Source organism: Lepidochelys kempii, chromosome 8 (assembly GCF_965140265.1).
Source record: "Lepidochelys kempii isolate rLepKem1 chromosome 8, rLepKem1.hap2, whole genome shotgun sequence".
Classification (NCBI taxonomy): domain Eukaryota; kingdom Metazoa; phylum Chordata; order Testudines; family Cheloniidae; genus Lepidochelys; species Lepidochelys kempii.
In genome coordinates this window covers 70,907,319-70,921,200 of record NC_133263.1, presented here as the reverse complement: position 1 = coordinate 70,921,200, position 13,882 = coordinate 70,907,319, and the positions used below count along the sequence as shown (strand labels likewise).

Below are 13,882 nucleotides of genomic sequence, written 5' to 3'. Positions count from 1 at the left end.
TAATGGGACGCAATTAACTTGTGCCAGTTTCTGTCTTTATTATCTCATTATGTACAGCTCTTACAAACATCGTGTGAGGGCTGTGTGTACAACTCCTACGGCATGGGAATGCTGTAACCTAGTTTCCAGATCTCGCCCTGCTGCTTTCTCTTCCCTCCCCTATGGAGAGCTTTTCACTCCCCCACTCAAAGGTTAGCAACATCTGGCTGCCTCTGTCTTCACTCTTCCAAAAGGAATCTGCTGCTGGGCTGACTCTTCTCTCCTGTGCTGAGGACAGTAACAGCACCCAGCCATCTCCTCCTCCCTCTCCTCTGGCTAAACAGTGGAGGAGGGAGAGAGATTATTACCTGTGGAATGCAGCAGATCAAACTTACTGGTTTGGTGATAATTGCTGCATGCTAAGGAGGCTAGCAATAAAAGTTCCCTAGTCTGTGTTGCTGTAGAACTGCTTGAAACAGGGCACCACCCTCCTGAATCTTCTGCAGTACTTTCCCCTTTCTCTGCATTATTATTAATGTATTTGAGTAGTGCCCCAAAGGCCCACGCAGGATTGGAGTCCTGTTGTGCTAGACATTGTACAAAAACGCAGGTAGAGATGGTCTTTGCCCAAAGAACTTACAATCTGAGAAGACAAACATCATAATGTATTTATTTAGATTTTAAATGATAAAAAGACACCTATCTAAGACTCAAGGCACCCAAACACATTCATTAATTATATGATGCAATTAATCCTAGTGTTATTCAAATAATAATGCCAACAGGAACCCTGCCAGCCAGACACCTACAGAAATTCCCTTCTGCCCATTCATCCTGGTGGGGAGCACACCCTCAACTCTCTCCAAAAACCCTATCATTTAGGTGTCTTTTGGAGTATGCCCAAATTCAGCCTACTTCAGAACAAGGGAGGTAGTTTGTTCCAGAATCTCACAGCCCTCATAGCAACTATGAAGGACTGTTCATGTTTATATAAAAAGTGTACATGTGCATCCCCCACACAAGTCTCTCCAACATTTTCGGGTGGATTTCTTGTAGGAATGATAAGTGTCTTGGACATAGGGCTGCCAGATGCCTGGTTTGTGACTGGAATGCCTAGTTGAAAAGGGACCTGGCGGCTCTGGTCAGCACTGCTGACGGGGCCATTAAAAGTCTGGTCCTTGGTGTAGCAGGGCTAAGGCAGGCTCCAAGCGGCTCCCAGAAGCAGCAGCATGTACCCCCTCCGGCTCCTATGCAAAGGGGCTCTGCACTCTGCCCACGCACCAGCTCCGAAGCTCCCATTGGCCAGGAACCTTTGGTTGCTCTGCAGTAGAGTCTACTCCAGATGGCCTGGCACTCCTGCGGCCTCTCTGCAGGAGCTACCAGCATAAGACTGCTCACTTGCGCTACCCACCCTGGCTGGACTGAGCTGTTCCCTTTTGAACTGTGCCTCTAAGGTGAGAATGTGCAGTAGTTGTGGTTGGATGGGGCCTTCGGGGGCCAGAGATGCTCTTTAACCCATGGTTCCCTGGAATGGGGCTTAAACACCCCCATCACATCTGTACAATATGCATTTCATGTTTCCTGTATTATTTTACTTGTATTGACCACCAGAAAATGGCCTAATAACTGCAAGAGGGTAAGAGCAAAAGGAATTACAATCTTCAAACTAGGAGAGCAGTGAGTTTGCCTCATTAGAGTCTGAAAATTGGGAAGAGAGGAGGAAGCCTGAGAAAGAAGCAGAGTAAAAAGTTTCCTCCAAATCAGCTGTTGTTTCAAGTCTCCACATTGTTAAGTATTAATTTCTCGTACCCCAAGGTCACTGGTGAATACTCTTTGATTAAATACATTATTAGACAAGGAGTCAGACAAGCCTTAACCTAAATTACTGTAAAACGGACAGCCCAATCAACTTAATATGTGAAGTGTCTCATTGCCTCAGTCCATTAATTTATTTTAATTTGACGTGTTGGTTTGATCATGATTAGATCTAATTAGAAAATGGGTGTCTTTTCACAATTTTTTTGACTTGTTGAAAAAGAAACTTGATGGCTGAAAACCAAAAGTTTGGGCCTGAAAGTTTTCAGTTATTGCCAAAAAAAAATTTATAGTCTTCATTTTTTAAACAAAATATTTTAGTTAAAAAACAGTTTTAGTTTAAAAATGTGTTGTTAAAAAACTATTTAGGTGGAAATTTTTCACCCAGCCCTATAGTCAGGATCTTATTCTTGTGTAGACCAACTTTGGGATGTAGTTGACATTATTCCTTTTTCCAGACAGTGATCAACAGCAGCATTTTATTGAAGCCCCAGACGTGGTTTAAGCTCTTCTCCACCTTCTCTAGGGGTGGTTGGAACTTTAAGAAATTTTGCATTTTGGAAAGTTAAAAAATGTATGAATTTCTCTCTCTCCATCCTTAAAAGAGGAAGCAAACTTCAACGATGGGTGAGAATCCTCCAACTCATAACATACTAAAACAAGCAATTTGCAGTGTCATCGTAGCTGTGTTGCTCTCAGAATATGAGAGAGACAGGGTGGGTGGACCAACTTCAGTTGGTGGAAGGTACAAGCATTTGAGGTGCACAGAGCTCTGGGGAAGGAAGCAGAGTGGCTGAGCTGAATACAAGATGATACATATTGTTAAGTAGAAGGGGTAACACATATTGGAACTTGGAGGCAGTCACTTGAAATGAAGTGGGCAATTGGGGTCTATGCATAATATCTAACCCCCAATTTCCCACTTCAAGTGACCACCTCCAACATGGGTTACCCCTTCTGCTTCACAATCTGTCCCACCTTGCATTTAGCTCAAACAGTTTCCTTCACCAGACCAGAAGAAGAGCTCTGTGTAGCTCAGTAAAAGGTATTACCTAACCTACTTTGTCTCTCTCTTCAAAACAAGTCATGACTTTAATTAGGTGATGAATTGTTAATGTTTCTCCCATCCCTAACTTTATGCCAAGCAGAACAAACATGTTAGAAGAAAACTGCATTAGCACAGAGACTAAATGGTCTCTCTAGATGCTTAATATTTCTGTCATGTGTTTTAGAGTAAGTCTTTGAGTATTTTTTCTGGTCCTATTTTTCAGTGTGTCCCACTGAAAACTGTTTCCTTGAGGATACTGAAACTAGAGAGGCTTAACCATATCCACTGGAAATAATCAGAATAATATAGTAATTAGGCTTCTTCTAGAAACCTTCATTTATGAACTGGCCCTTTCCAGAAGCTATCGTTTTTTGCTAAATAAACATATTAGCATGCCAAGGCTGGAATGTTTCTCTTACAGAAGGAACAACATAAAGTATTCATTTATATTTATGGTTTACTCAGTCCTTGTCTCTTATGTTTCCAGCTGTTCAGCTACCCAAAAGGGCCACTTAAAAGGGAGCAACACAGTGGACAGAAAAGGGAAATGGATAGCAGCCTGAGTTAATTCCATGAAACAGAGGGCTCACTGTTCGGCTATATGATTTACAAGGAGTCCGTGTACTCTACATGAGGAATACGTGTGATTTGGCAGGTAGGAATGGTGGAAAGAAACAAGAGTTTAAGAAAAACATAGATCTCAGCAATGCAACATAACACAATTTTATTCTGTATAGCCATGCAACCCTGTATTCCAAAGAATTTTGCAGAGTTAAATATAACAAGATTAAACAATAAATAAGGGTCAAGGGAAGAGGAGAAATACACAAGAAACATTTTTTTTCAGGTAAGAATTGAAAAAATGAAGCTGGTCAATAAGGTGGACTTATAAAGTTGATTAAATTAAAACAACAGATTTTTATGGGCAATCTGCAGAAAAGTCCTGTGTGAAATTGTGTAGAATCTTTCTAAGTGAATACAGTTATAAGCTGAAATAGGAAAGGTTAAACAATACAACATCACTTGTTCATTCATTATTATTTCAGTGCAGCTTTTACTACATTGTGTAAGTTTGCTGTATCTTCAACAAACATTGGTATGGCTAAATATCTAATCAAACTGCATAATTTGCAGATTTTTCTTTAACACACGTGCATACACACATTCCTGTTCCACTTCACTAAGAAAGCTTTTTGACGTTTTATAGAGGTCACTGAAGGAACTGTATAAGGGGTTCCTTGTTTAGTAACTGGTAACATCACATAACACTTTCCATTAACATATTTGAAATATTTATATACAGCTTCATTTAAATCAATGGGGCTATTTGTGGAGTATGGTAATATTTAACCTGAAAATGGATGGCTCAGTCTGGCCCATAGTATTCTTCGGGGGGTTGGGGGAGAGCCATTTTTATGTCAGATCAATACAGAATCAGCCAGGCAATGAGCTCCATGCATGACCAAATCTTATTTTATAATGATCTTAATATCAAATTATAGTGGTCCTTGGAAGGTCACACAGCCCATGCAGCTGATTCTATTTCACACACACAAGAAGCATATATTTCTTCTAATGGATACTGCTATCATTCAGCCATTCTACTTAATTTTCCAGCTCACAACAGGAGGAAGATCCAACCACGAACGTCAAGGTGTGGGACTGACTAATTACAAACGCCAGATTTTCAAAGGTATTTAGTCATCCAAATATGTAACTAAGAACCTCCCTGGATTTTCAAAAGAGCCTAAGCAGTTCATTTATTTCCATGGCAATTAGGTGCTGAACCAACTTAAGTGCTTTTGAAAATCCAAGTAGGCACCTAAATCCCTTTGGCAATCTGGCCCCAACCCATCAGGGAAAGTTAATTTATTTTGAGTAATGTACTTTTAACCTGCAGTTATTAATATTCAGAGAAGGTTTGTATGTGTATGAGGCCTGGTCTACACTACAGAGTTAGGTCGAAGGAACCTGCCTTAAGTTGACCTGTTAATGTATGTGTCTACATTACTGGGGTCCTTTACACCGACCTAAATCACCTCTAATGTCACCTTCTGTAATCCACCTCTGGGAGAGGCGCAGCCCTTAATTCGATTTTCATGAGTTGACTGCAATGCAGATGCAGTGTTGTATAATTTGACTTAATTGGCCTCCAGGTGGTGTCCCACAATGCTCATCTGTGACCACTCTGGAGATTATTTTCAACTCTGCTGCATTGCAGCTAAGTACACATGAAAAAGACCCTCCCCTGCTAACGCCCCGGGAATTTTTGATTTCCCATTTCCTGTTTGATCAGCATTGGGAATGTGCAATTGAGCACAGCTGATCATGGAGACTACACACCCCAAATGTGCTTCAGCCTGGTCTGCACAGGAGGTGGTGGATCTCATCGTTGTGTGGGGAGAAGGTCTGTGCAGGCAGAGCTCTGATCCAGCAGAAGAAATGCTGACATCTGTGCAAAGATTGCTCGTGGAATGGGGGTGAAGGGCTACACAAGGGACACACAGCGGTGCCGTGTGAAAATAAAAGAACGTCACCAAGTGTACCAGAAGGCAAGGGAGGTGAACAGTGATTCTGGTGCTGAACCCCACACGTGCTGGTTCTACAACAAGCTGCATGTGATTCTCGGGGTGACCCTACCAGCACCCCCACAAACAACATGGACACCTCACAGGTGTGTGAGTCTAGGGACAACAGGGAGGACGATATGGTGGATGAGGAGTAGGAGAATGGGAGACGGGAGCAGTGAATCCATTCTCCCCAAGAGCCAGGAAATATGTTAACCCTGGAGCCCTGTGGGTCACAGGACATCACAGTGGCCAACTGTGATGCTGGGGAAGACACCTCTGGTGAGTATACAGTTACAATCAGAGTCCAGTTAAACTTCAGCAGGCACACACATGCAGTGGTATTCCATGTTTTCTGTGGAGAAAAAGCAAGGCACTGTGGTTCTCTGCTTACAAGAGGCCACTCCAGCGATGCAGAGGGTGCCCCCCGGAAAAGACTGTTTATGTGGACTGGGGTAGCCCCGGGACTTCTCCATGGATAGGAAACTTTCATGGAGGTACTCTGCAATCCTTTGCAGAAGGTTTCTGAGCAGACTTTCACTGATTAGAAGAAGAAAGAGAATGCAGGAGGACATGTTCACTGAGATAATGAATGCCTCTGGGACAGCTGAGACAGAGCTGAGAGCATGGAGGATTTCTCTGCCTGAGAAGTTAAACATAGACATGGAGAGCAGACAAGCTTCCCATGAGTGTGCAGCACAGGATGAGATGCTTCAGACTATGCGGGACCAATCAGACATGTTGAGGCATCTGGATGAACTGCAGGAACAGAAGCAGGAGGGTAGAGTCCCTTTGCAGACCCTGGTAGACAGCCAGACAGCATCGCCGGGCACAGAATCACCCTCCCCCAAGCGTTCCATAAGGTGTGGGAGAAAAGTCCATTATCCCTTTCACTTAACTCAGGGGGAGGGTACAAGGTACAGAAGGCACCCATTCACAGACCTTTGATGGTCTAGAATGAGGTGCTGTGTTACACAGCTGAAAATGTTTCTCCCGTTCCAACTTTACAATGCCTTTTCCCCAAGGCTACCTTTTCTTTCTGTTCTCCCTCTTTACTTATGTTTGTTAAATAAAGTAAATGGACTTGAGAAATAAATGTTCTTTATTGAGTAGAAGCAGTGGGCTTGGGCGGGGGGGTTGGCTTTACGGGGACAGTGATACAAGCCAGGTGAAGCTTTGGGAAAGCACATGCAGACAAGCAGCTCACATTACTGTGACTCATTACTGAAACGGCTTTTCAAAGCCTCGCGGATACGCAGCACCCCTTGCTGTGCTCTTCTTATTGCCCTGGTGTTTGGCTGCTCAAAAATGACTGCCATGTGATCTGCCTCAACTGCCCACCCCTACAGAAAATTTCCCCCCTTTTTTTTCACAAATATTATGTGCACGCATCAGGCAGCTATAACCATGGGGATGTTCTCTTCACTAAGGTCCAACCTTGTTAGTAAAACTCCTCCAGCGCCCTTTTAAATGACCAAAGGCACATTCAACCACCATTCTCCACTTGCTGAGCCTATAGTTGAACTGTTCCTTACTGGTATACAGACATCCGATGTATGGCTTCCTGAGCCATGGGAGCAATGGGTAAGCTGGGTCCCCCAGGATAACAATAGGCATCTCAACATCATCAATGTTCATTCTGTGGTCTGGAAAGAAAGTCTCAGATTTCAGCTTTTTGAACAGACCCAAGTTCCTAAAGATGCGCGCATCATGAACCTTTCCCGACCATCCTACATTGATGTTGGTGAAACGCCCCCTGTGATCCACCAGCGCTTGCAACACCATTGAAAATTATCCCTTTCGGTTTATGTACTCTTTGGCAAGGCGTTCTGATGTCAAGATGGGGATATGCGTACCATCTATCTCCCCACCGCAATTAGGGAACCCCATCGTGGCAAAACCATCTACTATGTCCTGCACATTTCCCAGACTCACTACCCTTCGTAGTAGAAGTCGATTAATGGCCCTGCACATTTGGAGCACAGCAACCCCCACAGTTGATTTACCTATTCCAAATTGATTCCCCACTGACCAGTAATTGTCTGGCACTGCAAGCTTCCAAATAGCGATTGCCACTCACTTCTGCACTGTCAGACTAGCTCTCATTTTTGTGTTGCTGAACTGCAGGGCAGGGGAAAGCTCTGCACAAAGTTCCTGGAAGGTGACTTCTGCATTCGAAAGTTCTGCAGCCACTGCTCGTCATCCCATACCTGCAAAACAATGTGGTCCCACCAGTCAGTGCTTGTTTCACAGGACCAGAAATGGCGCTCAACAGAGTGCAGCTGCTCTGTGACTGCCAGCAGCAACTGTGAATTGTTTTTTTCAGTGGCGTGCAGCAGGCCTGTTTGCAGGACATCGCTATGTTCCACACGGCAGACCCTACTTTGGCTCAGGAAATACTGCAGGAGAAGGCACGAGGTGTTTGAGATGCTCACAGCAAGAGTGCACAACTGAGCAGGCTCCGTGTTTCTGGGCGTATGGCGTTCGCGTGACAGTTTTAAGGCACGAAAGTCATTGGGATGTTTGCCATTAATATGAGGGAGGGAGGACAGTACATCATGGGATGCTGACCCAATGTTTCCATTCTCCCCTGCAACAAAGTTTTGTCCCATGAGGCATTGCACAAACTTCCCAAAACACACTGCAGCAAGTTGCACTTTGGGATAGCTACCCAAGATGTGCTGCTTTGTGCACTGATGCAGGTGCTGCTAGTGAGGATGCACTCCTTCAAAACAATAAGCATGGTGTGGCCCTGCACAATCGACTTAATTAATTCAGAGGCTCGAGGTCGAATTAGATAAAGGCGACTTAATTTTTTAGTGTAGACAAGTCCTTAGTCTAATTGGTAGTCACTACTCCTTTTTTTAGAACTCCGTCAGCAAGTGGCAAATTTCCAAATATCTTTGTGATTTCTGTCTTTTTTTCCCCTGAGTTTGGATACAGTGTCAATTTTACTATGTTATTATTGGTATTGTGGTAGGGCCTATGGGCCCCAGTAATGTACTAGGCCCCACTGCGCTGGCCAATTATAACCAGTTAGCATATATTTGAATCTTAATGAACATTTGCTTGACTAAGCTGAAAACTTGGCCAGACTTTCTATGAGTATAGTTAGGGCACTACCAAATTCATGGCCATGAAAAACGCATCACGGACTGTGAAATCTGGTCTCCCCTGTGAAATCTGGTCTTTTGTATGTTTTTACCCTATACTATACCAATTTCACGGAGGAGACCAGAGTCTTGACCCAAAAGGGAGTTGCAGGGAACACAAGGTTATTTTAGGGGGGGTTGTGGTATTGCCACCCTTACTTCTGCGCTGCCTTCAGAACTGGGTGGCTGGAGCGCAGTGGCAGTCGGCCGGGCACCCAGCTCTGAAGGCAGCACCCCACCAGCAGCAGTGCAGAAGTAAGGGTGGTAATACCATAGCATGCCACCCTTCTGCGCTGCTGCCTTCAGAGCTGGGCAGCTGGAGAGTGGTGGCTGCTGACTGAGAGCCCAGCTCTTCAGGCAGCAGTGCAGAAGTAAGGGTGGCAGTACCATACCAGGCCGTCCTTACTTCTGCACTGCTGCTGCTGGGGGCAGCTCTGCCTTCAGAGCTGGGATCCCAGCCAGCAGCCGCCACTCTCCAGCTGCCCAGCTTTGAAGGCAGCGCTGCCGCAGAAGTAAGGGTAGCAGTACTGCAAATCCCTCTACAATAAATTTATAACCCCCTCACAACTCCTTTTTGGGTCAGGATCCCTACAGTAACAACACCATGAAATTTCAGATTTAAATAGGTGAAATCATGAAAATTACCATTTTTAAAATCCTATGACCATGCAGTTGACCAAAATAGATGTGAATTTGTTAGGGCCTTTGGTACAGTGTTTCGAGGACACTCATTTGAATTAACATGGTTTCTTAACAGAAGTGTAGACAAAACAGCGCTGAAAACATAGGCACCAACTCTGTGGGTGTGGAGCACCCACGGGGGAAAAATGGTGGGTGCTGAGCACCTGCTGGCAGACCCCCATCAGCTCCTGCCCCCCACCCACCCGCAGCGCCTCCCGTCTGCCGGTGGGCCCCATGGATCAGCACCTCCCTCTTCCTCCCTGTGCATCCCACCAGTTGCGAACAGCTGTTTTGCAGCGTGCAGGAGGCTGGGGGGGAAGGGAGAGGAGCAAGGATGTGGCACGCTCAGGGGAGGGAGCAGAACTGGCTGGGAAGAGGTGGGGCGGGAAGAGACGGGACAGGGGTGGGGCTTTGGGGAAGGGTGGAGTGGGGGCAGGACATGGGACAGTGCCAGGGTTTGAGCACCCCCCTGGCACTTTGGAAAGCCTTTGACTGGAAATAAAAGCTAAAATTAAATTCTGTTATAGACCATTCGTTAGCTATAAATAATCCCTACAAATGTAATAATCAGTTATAAATAAACATAAGTTAAATTACAAAAGTTCAATTACATTTTAGTTCTTTGAGCACTGAAAGGGACTAAATCAAATAAGTCAAATTTACCAGCTATTGGCTTGATACTCAATGACATCAATTGCTATAGTCTTTTTTGTTACTTAATAGTTTTTCATGCATATTTCTCATACACTGATCATCACAATGGGAGTGGAATGCCTCATGGATCCTCCATGAAATATGCCATCTTGGTTCTCCTGTGAAATGACGAAATTACAGAAATGTTCACGTGACAGATAAGAGATAAGCAGTCACTGTGTAAAATAATACTTGAAGGTAAGATACACCAACAATAGCCATGGACTTCTCACCCTGATTTGACATTCCCAAAAGAACTGCAGCCAAAAGCGTGAGCTATCATATGCCATGAAATGTGATGACCATGCCAGTAAATCAGTATACCTGGTACTGTAAGGTTATTGGAGAAGACAAAGCCTCCTAATAAGGCAGCTTTCCTGTGGATAAACAAATGTCTGAGTACTAAAAGAATTGTTCTTCCAGCAACCTAGTAAATTCTGCCCTCTCTGCAGGTAGCTAAATCTCATGGGAGCTATCTATGATATAATCTGCGTAAAGTATATATAGCCAGATTTATTTAATCTCATTAGATGCTTCTTTGTAACAACGATTCCAGGGGTGACCCAATAATAATTATTCCAAACCATTCAGAACTTCTCAAATACGTAAATGAATTGGCAAAGACACCCAACCATCCTTTCTACTGCTGTCCCCACTGGGACAATGGATATTTGGGGGTAGAGAGGGTTATCATTCAGCTGTGTAGCTGATTAGAGCACACATTCAGTTCTTTGATATACATACGCAGCATTTGGTAATTTTTCAGTAGAGAATATGTGCATCATATGTTGTCATATGGTGCTACCTTTTGATTAGTTCTACCCTTTTTTCCCAGCACACCTCCATACCCTTTCTCCCCAGGCCTTTTCTTAGAAGTACAGTTCCCGCCCTTGTATAACTGCCAAGCTCTTTGAGTGAACTCTCTGTTGGAAACAGCAGACTATGACTTGGCTGAGAAGTAGGAAACAAAGCCAAGAAAAGTGCTCCCACTGTGCAAAGTCCTTAGAAACAATGAGTTGATATCACATAAGAGACTGCAAAATAGTCTGACAACCTATGGAGAGATAATAGGTATTATTAATGCCTGCCACACCCAACTTTTCATTTCACAGGCCAGGTGAATAAGATTCTTCTTTGCAACTGTAAGTAAAGCCACACATCTACGATTTCATCTGCATGTAGGAGGGGGCTCCCTTTTAGAAATATTACACCATATTTGGAGGCTGACACCCTCCTAATGATATGATTAGTCACTTAGAAATCCCAGTGGTGTTGTTACTAGATTCTAAGCTCCATTTTTAGGAATCTGGTCTTAGATGATCCCAAAGACAAGAACTGCTTCAATCCTCAATTCAGTTTATTTCCTTAGGCATTCTGTTTATTTTTTATTTTTACTTTCTTTTAATTTTATCAATTTTTAGAAATAGCCTCATTATGGAATAACATTTCAAGCAAGTTTTTCTACCTTCTGAACTTCCCTTATTCTTAAAAATTTTCTTTCTAGACTTTCTTAACTCATTTCACTGAGGTTTTATCACCAGCTACTTTCTTGTGTCTTTTAATCTCACTAATAAAAAATCCAGGTTAGACCCTTTTAGAGCGTGTATGTTGTGCTTTCCATCCTGACTCAACCGTGGGGAATTAATTTTCTAAAATCCATTTGCTTTCTGTATGTTTGGCAGACAACTGCTTCAAAGAGTCCCATTTGTGTGTGGGTGGTTTTGGGGTGTTTTTGGATTAGGGTTCAAAGTAAAAAAAACTGTAAATGGTTTAGGAAGTAACTCAGAACCTGATAGTAGAGTGAAGTGTCTGTCTCAAGCTTGCTGTTTTACTCTGTGGCTTGGGAAGTCTGCAGAACAGTTCTCCTCTGACCTCTGAGGAAACTTGAGGGTAGCTGGAAGAAGCCCAGGGCTCCATGGCTAGAAGAATTGTTGACTCAGTGTGGGGTTATTAAGAGCAAAATGGGGGAAAGAGTGGATATCCTTGGAGTGCTATGAGATCTACTCATAAACATAATTATAGGTTAAGCCTGATGAAACAGTTCAAAACAGGATGTGCTGAAGCACACAGCCTTCCCTTGCAGCTCTTCCACATGTACCTTGTGTTTGGCAAAGCTCTATCTACACCTGCATCAGGATAAACAGCTGCAGGCCCTTGGTATGAGAACACCACAGATGCTACACATTTCTTTTTAGAGGCTGGGTGGTGGTGGTTGTTGTTGTTCTAAATATTGGATATCAAGAGTTATCATGTGAGTGTGGTGTTTCTCTCTCTCTCTCTCTCTCTCTCTCTCTCATATCTCCATTCTCCTCTCCCCTTTAAGCCTACCAGTTGTGTACCCACAACCCTGGTAATTGCACTCATGCAGCTGATAGGATAATCAGATAACAGGAATTTATTGGCCCACGTTACTTTTCTTTTAATAATTACTTTGTCTCTACTAGTATTTTGGCACCAAATAAGTAACGATCTTGTTGTAGGATTATTGTTACTTCACTGATATTGATTGCTTTCTTTAGGAGGATGAGGATTAATCCTCTTCCCATGTCAGAATATTAAATTTACTCAGAGTTGCACCCAGTTCCAAATTTGTCACTACAGTGAAAAATCCAACTCAGCAACTTTCCATATTGCACAGGGCATTTGGATTCCCTAGTGTTGGTCCCATGTCATCCAACATTCCTGCTGTACATAGGATGGGTGAAAACTGAAAAGGTTCTAATTAAAATGAGAACCAACCCAGAAGTTCACCCATCCTTTGAACTGAGTGTGAACTTTACCCCGGCACTTCCTGTTTTAGTGGTTACAGGGGAAGAAATAATTATTTACTATTGTTAGTATTTCTAAAGCACTCGTGGCCATAGTGTCTAGGTACTATTATGTAACGTTAGGAAAGAGACAAGTTCTTTCATTTTCCCCCTTGAATTAAAGCTGTTTACTTTTGAGAAGTTAAGTCCAGGTGGTTATTTCCAGTAGTAGCATTGCCAATCTGCAGCAATTTAATGGCTCATATTCTAGGAGCAGGCCTGATGAATAAAGCGAGGCTGACCAAGAGTTCTTGCCCCCCTCAACTCTGTTGGCAGTGAGTTCCACAGCTGAGAACACTCTTTCTTTTTCTAAGCACTAAAACAGCAGGGCTAGTTGCAGTGTTGCCAAACACAACCATTCAAAAGTCATGAGATTTTAAAAATAATAATAATAAATGTTGAGTTCTTTTTCTTTGCCTTCTGGTTTTTGAGTCTTTAGGGTGCACTCAGAACAGATTTTCCAACTTGTCTTTGCAAGCTTGAGGGCTAGAAGCTTACTGTTTTTAAAAATGAAAGCTGAGACTCCCATGTAACTGCTTGATTCTGGGAGCTGGGGCTTAAAGAAAAACACCAGAAATGGTGAGATTCCTGATTAAATCTTGAGAGTTGGCAATGGATGTTTCCGTTAAACAAGAAAACAGAAAAACTTGTGATGTGCACTAGCCAGGGCCATGATAAAATGGGAAACACTCAGATTCCCTACAGGCTCCAAGTCATCACCACATAGCTCTGTGTCAGCACCTAGCACCTCATGCTGAATGCCTGCAACAATCCCCTGCAGTTGCAGGTTTAACCGCACTGCTAGTGTGGGCTTGTCAAACAGCGTACCGTTAAAGAAGCTGCTCTCACTGTCTTTCAAGCAGGCCCATAACAGGACCAAAGAGAACTCTCTCTATATATTTTGCAGGATGGAAGGACATGGGCTTTTGTGTAAATGTGTTGAGGGAGTGGGGTTGTGCTCATTTAGTGCAGCATCCTGACCATTCAGTGGAGTAGAGCATCCAGAAATACCATATTTGATAGGGAACTTGAGGCTCTGAGAACATAAAACCTGCTATCTTCCCCTAGGTCCTCTAAGTGATCTTAGACTCTGAGTCATGACAACATGGTTTACTGGTCATAGGTCCACACCAGGAAAGA

At 43.4% G+C, this 13,882-nt stretch overlaps 2 protein-coding genes across 11 annotated transcripts in view; both read left to right on the top strand.

Moving 5' to 3' along the window:
• Window positions 1-13,882, top strand: part of LOC140916036 (putative ferric-chelate reductase 1) — a 71,851-nt gene that overhangs the window by 44,416 nt on the left and 13,553 nt on the right. For 2 of the 10 annotated variants that reach the window (XR_012160379.1, XR_012160386.1), the window contains exons 16-17: window positions 3,330-3,497; window positions 4,999-6,475. The gene's annotated coding sequence lies outside the window, so the exon portion shown is untranslated. Of the gene's footprint in view, window positions 1-2,252; window positions 2,422-3,329; window positions 3,498-4,459; window positions 4,536-4,998; window positions 6,476-7,735; window positions 8,075-13,882 lie in introns of those variants that run through there. The other 8 variants (XR_012160378.1, XR_012160377.1, XR_012160382.1 and 5 more) reach the window with 6 other exon arrangements.
• Window positions 4,462-13,882, top strand: part of LOC140916039 (uncharacterized) — an 89,843-nt gene continuing 80,422 nt past the window's right edge. Inside the window, exon 1 of the mRNA XM_073356936.1 lies at window positions 4,462-4,535. The gene's annotated coding sequence lies outside the window, so the exon portion shown is untranslated. The remainder of the gene's footprint in view (window positions 4,536-13,882) is intronic.